This window comes from Daphnia pulicaria, chromosome 10, assembly GCF_021234035.1.
Source record: "Daphnia pulicaria isolate SC F1-1A chromosome 10, SC_F0-13Bv2, whole genome shotgun sequence".
Classification (NCBI taxonomy): Eukaryota; Metazoa; Arthropoda; class Branchiopoda; order Diplostraca; family Daphniidae; genus Daphnia; species Daphnia pulicaria.
In genome coordinates, this window is record NC_060922.1 from 4,558,802 (window position 1) to 4,568,687 (window position 9,886).

Below are 9,886 nucleotides of genomic sequence, written 5' to 3' on the forward strand. Positions count from 1 at the left end.
CTGTGTGTGTGTGTGTGTGCACATGCAGAGAGTTATACATGTATATAGGGAGGGAGGGGGGTGGTGACGGACATCAGACGCGCTTTTTTTTTCCAAGGATCGAAAACTTTTGTTTTATTTTTTGGGTGAAAAATATAAAAAATATAAGGGACGCCGGGGAAGTGGTGATGCAATCGTTGAAAATAATAATAATAATAATAATAACAAGGTGAATGATACGTCTACTCGTTGCGAGACCGACACTTCCCGCCCCGGAACACTCACACCTGTTTTTCGGTGATGCTCGTGCGCCTATTTTTGTTTTTTTCGAAAGAAAAGTTCTCGGTTGAAATATTTTTATGATATTTTTCCTCTTTTGTTTCGCTGGCTTCGTTTTCTTTTTTTTTACGATTCGGATATATTCAATAACGACGGGCTCGTCGGAGACTAGAGAGAAAAAAGGATTTACACGTCGTTTCACACCTGGTCCTTTAGCAGCCTCAGCATCGTTCTTCATTCCCCTCTCTCTCTACGATGTACTGAGGGATATCATAATGGGCTAACTATCACCGACGTGTTGTCTATCGCGCCTACAGCAGGCGGCGGAATCATTGGATGCGCGGCGATCGGCAGAAGCCCATTCCATCAAACTATTTATGTGCTGGAGAGAGAAGAGAAGAGAGGATCGACGCGGAGGAGCTTATAAGACTCTTATTATTGGGCACCTATAATATATATATAGTGGCAGTTGGTGGTGTTGCTGCTGCTGCTATCGCGCCATCTTGGCCAGGTGTGAAAAGGTGGACTTGGTCGATGGACCCCGGCGAAAAAGTCTTAAGACTTTTCTTCTTCTTTTTTCTCCGCGGCTTGACAAGTTTTTGATCATCGCACGAGTCGATTCAACCCCTGCGGGATAATCTCTTCTGATTGCCTCCATCCGGTCCCTCAGCGAAACAAAAAAAAACCACCTTCTTAACTTTTCTTATATTCTTTAGATTTCCTTTTGATGACGGTCGTTTGCCACCACCCCCCTTCACTTTCAGAACGTGACACCTGCCGAAAATTCCAGATCTGTCGCTCATCAGAAATTGCCGCATGAAATACCCCCCGAAAAAAATTGTCTTTCTTTTTCTTTGGCGTGATGATACATAAGAAATAAGAATATATGTACAATTGACGTCATTAAAGTTGACGGGATTTTCTTTTCTTGATCCAACGGCAAATCAGATGGAGTGGCGGCTGAAAGTCGTCCGCGGTCAACCGGGATTTTATTCACGAATAAAAAAAACGAGCAATTTCTTGAATTTCTTGGTCGTGCGCCGAAGGTAGGAAAAAAAACATTTTCAAAGACGAATGGCCGCCCGTTCGTTGAAAGGCACCGGAAAACTTGAATCTGTTTTGCCGGAATAAAAAATAAAATAAGATTGAAATAAAATGAAAAGAGAAGAAGCCGATGTCCGGTCATGGCGGGCATTTTATTGTCGTCTACGACCAATTCCGTACGGTTTGATGTGAAGAGAGAAAACGGTTCCAGCTCTAGCACGGACTTGTTAACATAACGTTTACCCAATAAAAGAAAGAAGACCCATCCAGCAGCAGCAACTGGATGTAGAAAACGGTTGACAGTGTAGTAGCAGGTTCAAGTAGCCCAACTGGAAATGTGGCGGAACGAATCTTTGTTTCTGTATCAATATACACACACACACAGAAGGCAAGAAAGAAGAAGAAAAACTGAGCCGTCAAGGTTCCCTTAACTTTTTTTTTTTCTTCGGCGGCCTCTTCTCTTTTTTGAAGACGAAAACGTTCCTCCAACAGGGACACACAAAACGACAAAAAACTGGGAAATTTTAGAGAGAAAAGCGGCTCCCCCCTTCAACTGTATGGGAGAAAAGAGAGTCATAAAACCATTTCGGCACTCCTCTCTCTCTCTTGGTCGTACCGCCGTCCGCCGTGTGTTGTTGTTGTTGTTGCGCTGGACAGCGTATACAGCTCGGACACACAAAGACTTTGAAAGAAAAGAATAAAAAATTAAAAAAAAAATGTTTTTTTTCTTTTTTTTTTTTTTTTTGTATTTTTACCTTTTCGTCGTTTATTATTTTGAAAATTCTCGCAATGAAAATTTTGTTCGGTTATGTATATTTTTTCGCCGCCTTTTTTTTTTTTTTTAACATGCGCATACGTCAATGTAAATCGCGCGGGTGCTGTGCGCTCCTTTCGGTGGGTATCGACAGCCCCGTCCAAAATGGCCCATTCCGGCCATTCGGAAGAAAACAAGAAAAAATAACCAAAAAGGAAAAGAGATAACTTGGAAGTTTTTCAGCATTTTTTTCTCTCTCTCTCTGCTGCTGCTGCTGCTGCTGCTGATGTTGGCATATAAAATGTTTTATTCCTTCGCGACGACCTTATCTCCCGCAACAAACAGAAGAATAAAAAGAAACTTATATCCTCGAATTTCCCCCCATGCACCAAACAGAATGTCTAAACGGACGGGGGGGGGGGAGAGATTGTTATGTGACAATCATATAATCATAACAATAAAGAGACGACGAGTGAAATTTGAGCGATCCTCGTTGGCTTGAATATAAGTGACGATGAATTTTTATAGAAATTACAGTTACATTTCTCTTGGTTCTCGGAGCCCGGCTGTTGACGGTATTGTCAAAAACGGACCAGAAAATAAAACGATACGAAGGAGGTTCTTGCACGTGTACACCAGATCGGATTTCCTGGCCATATCTCCCTTCCCCCCTTCTGCGAAAGCAGCTCACAGACTTTTTACGTAAGTATTAGATGATACAATAAATGCGACAGCAGCAGCGGCCAGCGCTGCATTTCAAACAGACCAAAAAATGGTTCCAGCAGCCACTCCACCGACACCACACACACACACACACATGTGTGTGTATAAAGTGGATGAGGAGGGTTAGATGATGATGCCTTCTGGTAGTGACACGACACTTTCCATATCTCCTCTTCAAACCAGCAACTCTCTCTCTCTTGCTGGATGGCCGAGTTTTTTCGGTTTTTATTTTTTGATGCTCCCACCTGTCCGTGACATCCATTGAAATCGTGATGCCTGCGCCTCGTCGTCTAGTTTGGGTATTTTCGCCTTGTTGTGGCGTATACACTTTCAACCCCAACCCTTCACTTGATGTTGCAACCAGATGATACTGGAGAGAGCGAGAGAGAATCCATGCGTCTGACAAGCGAGAAGAGGAGAGAAGAGGAGGAAAAAACATCAGAAAAGCATTCGCCTTTTGCACGATATCATCGGCTTTTGTACACGGAGCACGTCCATCCCATATGCAGGAGCAGCAGCCTCTCACTACTTCGTCCGTCTTCTGAGTTTGATTTTGCCTTGTTATGCTGTGTGTGTGTGTGTGTGTGTGTGTGTGCGTGGCGGCCGTTCAAAATATACTTAAAAGCCTTTCTCTCTTTGACCCACAGAGAGTTTCGGTCGGTGCACAGAGAGAGAAACGAAATGATGGAGAAAACTCATCGGCCATCAGCAAACGCCGCCGCCGACGCCGCCGCCAACGGCCAAGAAAAGCAAATGCATATTGGATGGATCGAATAATAAGAGATCCTTGTTTTTTCTTCTTCTTCTTTTTAACTGCTTGCGCCGTTAAAATTCTCTTTGAAGCAGACGAGGTCTATAGTACCCAGTTTGGACAAATGTTTCACTTCCTTGTTGGATCGAGTGGTAGTTTTGAAATGAAAAAAAAGATAATTCAATTTATTTTTAATACACCAATGAGGGGGCCGCCATGTTTGATTCGAAAGTATGCCACGTCCTTTCCTATATACATTGTAATCGGACACGACCCTGTTCCAGGTGCATTACTGGTGGTGGTGTACAGTGGCCGATGAATATTTCTTTTTTGGTGGGGGGGATTCATTTTGAAACCCAATGGGGAGGAAAAATAACACACAGACGAGGAGGGGGTTAAAAATGGGACTGATTTTTTTTGTGTGGTATTCTTCCCACTTCTGTGTGTATGCGCTGCTTTATATATTGTTAGATTTTCAGTGTACACCACTTAAAAGCCAAAGTAGCCGGGCATTAAACGTTCGATTGACCCTCTATGACCTTTTCTCCATCTATGTACATTATCCCCTTCGCCTATTACTGTTCTGCATTTAGACTTTATGTATAACCGACACTCCAAGTGAACCCGACTCTTTTTTTCTCTTTTGCCCTTCTTCTTTTTTCCTGGATGGACAATAAGACATTGACAATACGGAAGGAGAAAATACGACCCCTCACATCAAATAGGGGGGAGTAGAGACTTGTTGTATTCTCCCCGCGCTATTATTTTCTATATCGTGGCTATAAAGAAATAAACGGGTTCAACATTCCGTGTCACAATAAGTCACGCTGCTGCTTCCCTTTTTTTCCCCTCCAGCTCCATTCTTTGCTCTCGCCATTATTGATAGACACGGAGAAATGCCCAAAACGGGTTCAAAGGTCGTTATAATATTCAATCCGCAGCAACCGAACCGCGAGCGGCGAAATGTCAAACAGCAGCAGGGAAAAGGTGAGACGGTTCCATTGGTCCCTTGGCGACCATTGCAGGTTGTGTTTCCAATGGCGCGAGCCTGGAACATTTTTCGAAAAAAGAAAAGTAGCCGATTTGAAATCGTAAAAATAATGACGCGCCCAGGGAATGTGTTTTTTTTCTTCCTTGAAATCGTCAAAAATGGATGGCCAATACGAAAAATGATATTACGAGAGTTTTTATCATATGGGTACACCCTCACTCGAAAGAGGGGGGGGGGGTGGATGACTATAATAGACGAAGATTTGTCCCTATTTCTTTTTACGACCATCAGCAAATGCTGCTGCTAGTGCTAGACGGCTCTATACTATATATAACGCGCCATCATCACAGAATTTCTCTATCGGCTTATATGAAATTCGAAATTGCCGCCACAGCCGTTCATCCTTGGTGTTTCTCTCGTCTCGATATTGAAGCGAAAATGAAATTGAAGTTGAAAAGCGCGCACAATAGTCGATGAAATTTGTATTTTTTCTGTCCGTGTTTATTTACATTTTCCAATTCTTCCGAGTTATTTTCGAGTTGTTTAAATGCCGATCGTGAAGAGATGAGGGGGGAGAATTTTTCTTTTTCAGTTGAAGAGGGTGGAAATCTACCGCGCGCGCAACTCCCCATCGTGACTGGGCGGAATGTGTTCCATCAACTTGATTGCTCTATTCAAAACTGTACAGTACACACATCTCCGGTTAAAAAAAAATGTGAAGAACATTTTCCCATCGATAGAAAAAGATGCTTCGACTGCCGTGGTACGTGTGTATATCTTCATATAGTTTCTCTGACGTCATCGCGCCCAGTCTTTCATTTTTACACTCACAAATCCCTTCATCACACATTTCCTCGACATCAGTCCCGTTTGGAAGAAAAGAAAAATAAAAAAAAACTTGGAATTTTGGTGGGTGGGGGGGGATTATAAGTCAATTTCCCCTTATAATAATGGCGCCCTCTGGCCGATAGAAACGACAATATCACATTTAATATTTTATTGTCCGGAGCTACTATACTATACTCGATTCTCATATATACGCGGCGACCCCATCACCTCGTCAATTTGATATTTAAAAATTTTATTTATTTTCCGTAGAGTCATTGCCGCGCCGCCGTGGGTGGAGAATAATAAGATAAGGGGGTAGTATCTAGTAGCTAGTAGCCAGTAGATAGTAGTCCAGTCGCTGTGTTGTCGGCAAACAGTCGAAATTGGACCGTGTAGTTTGGAAGACGGAAAAGATGTTTTGATCCGTTCGCCGCGATTTTAGCGGGCCCGTGTCAAATGTTAACGACATGTCGGGCGGTCCGCGCCGCCGGGCTCCCAGGTCATCAAACAACAAGACAAGACCCATGAGAATATATCTAGTATAGGAGAGAGAGTGGGGCTGCTCATCAGCCAAGGACTTCTGTTCCAGCAGCTATATACGCATTAAGGATGGATAGGGTTGCTTTTTGCCGGCCCTTAGAGCAGCTCGACTAGACTATGGAGAGAGCTACAAGCAATAGAGAGCCCACAGGAGGCCGTGTACACACACACACACCCCCAATTTTCGAAAACCGGTTCCCATTTTCGACATGTCGACTGGCCACAAAGTTGTTGTGGTGGGCAGACAATTCAATTTTCCTTCCTTTGGCTGTTTTTATAAGCACGTCGTCGACGGGTCGGTCGCCTCTAATAGCCCGCGACTGCTCTAACTGGACAGCTCGTCTATATATGTACCTATCGTCCAGCCAGCAGTAGCCACGCATCTATAAACACTTGGACATTTAGACTCGTCTTGCTCCTAGTAATGACTTGATGGCTTTTTAACTATACGCTATACCCCGTATAAACGTCTCCTCTGCTCTCAGTCTCGCCATTTTATTTCGCATTATTGCCAAGATGGGCTCAATTCCAGTCGACTTATTTTTTTGTCCAGTTCCGCGTTGTAAAAATACTTGAATACTATAAAAAGCTGATAAGCAATTGTCAATTTCGTGTGTCCAGCTGAAGAATGTTGCAAGAGCGGAATGCGAGCTCGCGCGCCAAACACAATATCGTCTACTGCGACCGAGCAGCAGCAGACGGCCAGACATTTCAACGCCAGTAGGCCCAGGAACGCAATGGCGTGTTTATTAAATTGTCGATTGGACTCGGCTGCGCTTTAATTTCCCAACTCGTCGATTCGATCCGCTTCCCTTTGCCCAACTTTCTCAACTTTTGAATATATGCGTTCCAGGAGCCCCAAGTAGATTTAAGAAAGTCTATACAACCACATTGGCTTGGATGGGGATGACCTTTTCTTCCCACAGTCTGCTGGGCCCAGGTTTCATTTTTAACAGCCAAATATTTTCCAACAGGAGGAATTTTATTTTCTCTCTCAAAATTTTTCGCGCGTTGATAGGCCGTGACCAATCGGAGCCGTCGCGTGTGTTGGTTCCACTCTCAATGGCGAAAATAATTTCAAGAGCGCCACATTTTTCGTTACATCTTTCTTTTATGATTTTATTTAAAAAAAAAAAAAGAACGACGTATTTTTTGAAAAGTCATTCCATGTGGGTCCACCCAGAAAACGGTTTTTTTTATTTTTAAGGAGTCGGTTGATTTGTGACACGACTGTACATATAAATACACTTCAAAATGCATCAGCTGCTGCTTTTCCTTTTCTTGGCCGCTGGAACATTCCTCGCGCGATGAACCCCGAGAGCGAGAGCCCTGCCCATCTCAAAACCGTAAAGTGATGACGTCTGGGCTGATAGCGCGTCGTCTCTATGGCCCTAATAATTCATCAAGTGATAGGAGGTAACTATCTATTTTTTTGAATAGGAGCGATGAGTGTTGAGGAGGAGAAATGAATGAAATCAAATCAAAAGAAGAGAAGTGGGGGGTGACCAATAGAGTGACACATTGATAGCCGATATTTACGACCCCCCGCCCTCGACGTTCTAGATTATAACTGTACACTGGAAATATAGAGACGCTCATATACGTATATAGGCCTGCAGTATGTTACGTTTTATTCGACGAGCTCCCCATCATAGCTCCTCCTGGCGTATATTTGTACAAAGTTCCAGTGACCATATGTCGACCTACAGCAGTCCTATAGTCACCCCTCTCTTCTTTTTCTCTTTGCACTGCTCGACGGTGTATAGTAGAGACGCACACGCATGTGAGAATGAGACCAGTCAATAAACAGGGCCAACTATACAGTAGCCCTACTGTTCTATGTATCGCCGTAACTAGCCTATACATAAACGCATCCAAAATAAAGTTGAAAAGCAACTAGAGAGAGAGACATATGCTGTGGATGTGTGTGCTGCCGCCGCCCAGTTACAATAACAAACTCAAATACAATCGATAGAGAGAGGAAGAAAGAAAAAGGAGAGAGCAGAACAGACGGATGGAGGCTCTCCCGTGCTAGGAAATGAGTCGAGGAAAACATCAAAGAAAAACCGGGAGCCAAAACGGATATACATATAATTTATGGACAAGTTATAATTAGACCTTCCATACAGATACACACAGACATCAAGAGGCGGAATATACGACGATAAAGTTGGGCCGGAAGATCCGTTTTCAACGACGCCTGTCTTCAAAGTATTATTATACGACGTTTTAGTGTGTGTGCTCGTGTTGCCTGTGTGTGCTTGTACCGTACGAACCGTCAGCCTCAGAGATCTGCTAGCCCTTATACACACGCATCATACCGGCAGGCGGTAGGGAGGTTGCAAAGTGTAATAATGAATCTTGTTCTTGACTCTTGCGCAGCAGCAGCAGCAGCAGCAGCCCAGCCCAGCGTGTGTATAATAGCAGCGGGAAACATTACAGAAGCAATTGGATGAACAGCCCAAGCGCAAGGAACAAAGTTATAATAATAATACGTACACGAAACATTTCGTCTTGTGTCCCGAGCCTCTTTTAGACGCGTTATATGTACATAATCTGAGCCCGGATTATACGACTGTCGGAGGAGAGAAAAAGGAGAGCCATCACCCGGGCTGAAGAGCTATACTGTAAAGAGACGTGTGCGTCCGGCAATAAGGAGCCGACAAGTTTCTCTTATTCGTCGGACTCACTTGTATGATGTGCAAGCGAAAAATAGATAGGAGCCATATACATGTAGGGTGTCGATATTAGTTGGACTGTATCGAGCGATGAATCGACACTTTCTCTATAGACGCCGAACTGCGTCTCTCTCTCCTCCATCTGATTCCTCTATGAAAAGACGATGAGAGACAGAAGGGAGAGACTGCGGACAAAATGTTTCCCAATCGGAGCGGTAATATAAACCCTAGAGACGGGCAGATCAAGTCGGACGCGGTCGTGAATAGCCGAGAATAGAGAGAGACAAGGGAGAGAGAGGGGAGGAAAAGACTCTTATTTTCTTTTGGCCGGTTCCATCACGATGGATCTTTACACACACATACACATACGACATAACAAGATGCACACGTATATCTCTCTACGCACCCACGTGCGTATGGGGAGAGAGAAGGAAAGAAGAAGAAAAAAGGAACTTTTGCCAGTTATAGGAGAGAGTTGCTGCTGCTGGTAGGAGAGTCTTTTGTTGTACTACGCCATCAAGGATCTACCAGGAGCCTCTCTCCAGACGGAGGGGGAGCGCATACAATTGCCATGTCACTTTTTTGATGGAGAAAATCGTGCGGGATTAATCAACGTCAGGATACATAAGATATAGGCCTACAGCCAAGGAATAGCAAGGAAAGAAGGAACTTTTTTGGGGGAGGGCTCTGCTGCTGATGTGACTGTGAAGGAAGAAAAAAGCCCAGCAGGACGAGGATATGTGACGAGCTTGTTATACCACCAGCCCCCGAACAGCCGATAGGCGCGACATCCACGTTGATGATGATGTGGACTTTGTTGACGAACTCGACAGTCTCGACTTAATCTCCTTCTTCTTCGTTCGTTCGTTCTTCTTCTTCTTTTTCACGGTTGAAGGAGTCCAACATCCGCCCACTCGAACGACGTCAGGGTAGTGGGTGTGTAGTTGAATTAGAAGATAAATGTTTGCCAGTTAATATGAGTAGAAATTGAGAGAAAATGACAGGCTGCTGTATGTGTAGATCGAGAAAGATTTTCATTTCTATGGGTGACCGCACCCCCCCACTGATTTTCTCGAGCAATTGCTGCTGTGCCGGAGGTTTGTTTTTATCAGCTCCTGTCCAGTCTTTCCCGTCCGTCCGTCCGGCACACGAGTCCGGGGGTGTTTGAGCTTTGCTGCTGGGGGTTGCCGATGTGTCGGCGACTTCATCGACAAGATTATTCTTCATCGTCGTCATCGTCGTCGTCTCTGCAGTAACGACCTCTTATTGTCTCGCTGATTGCCCCCTCACTGCTGCTGGCTCCTGGGCTCCTTTTTCTT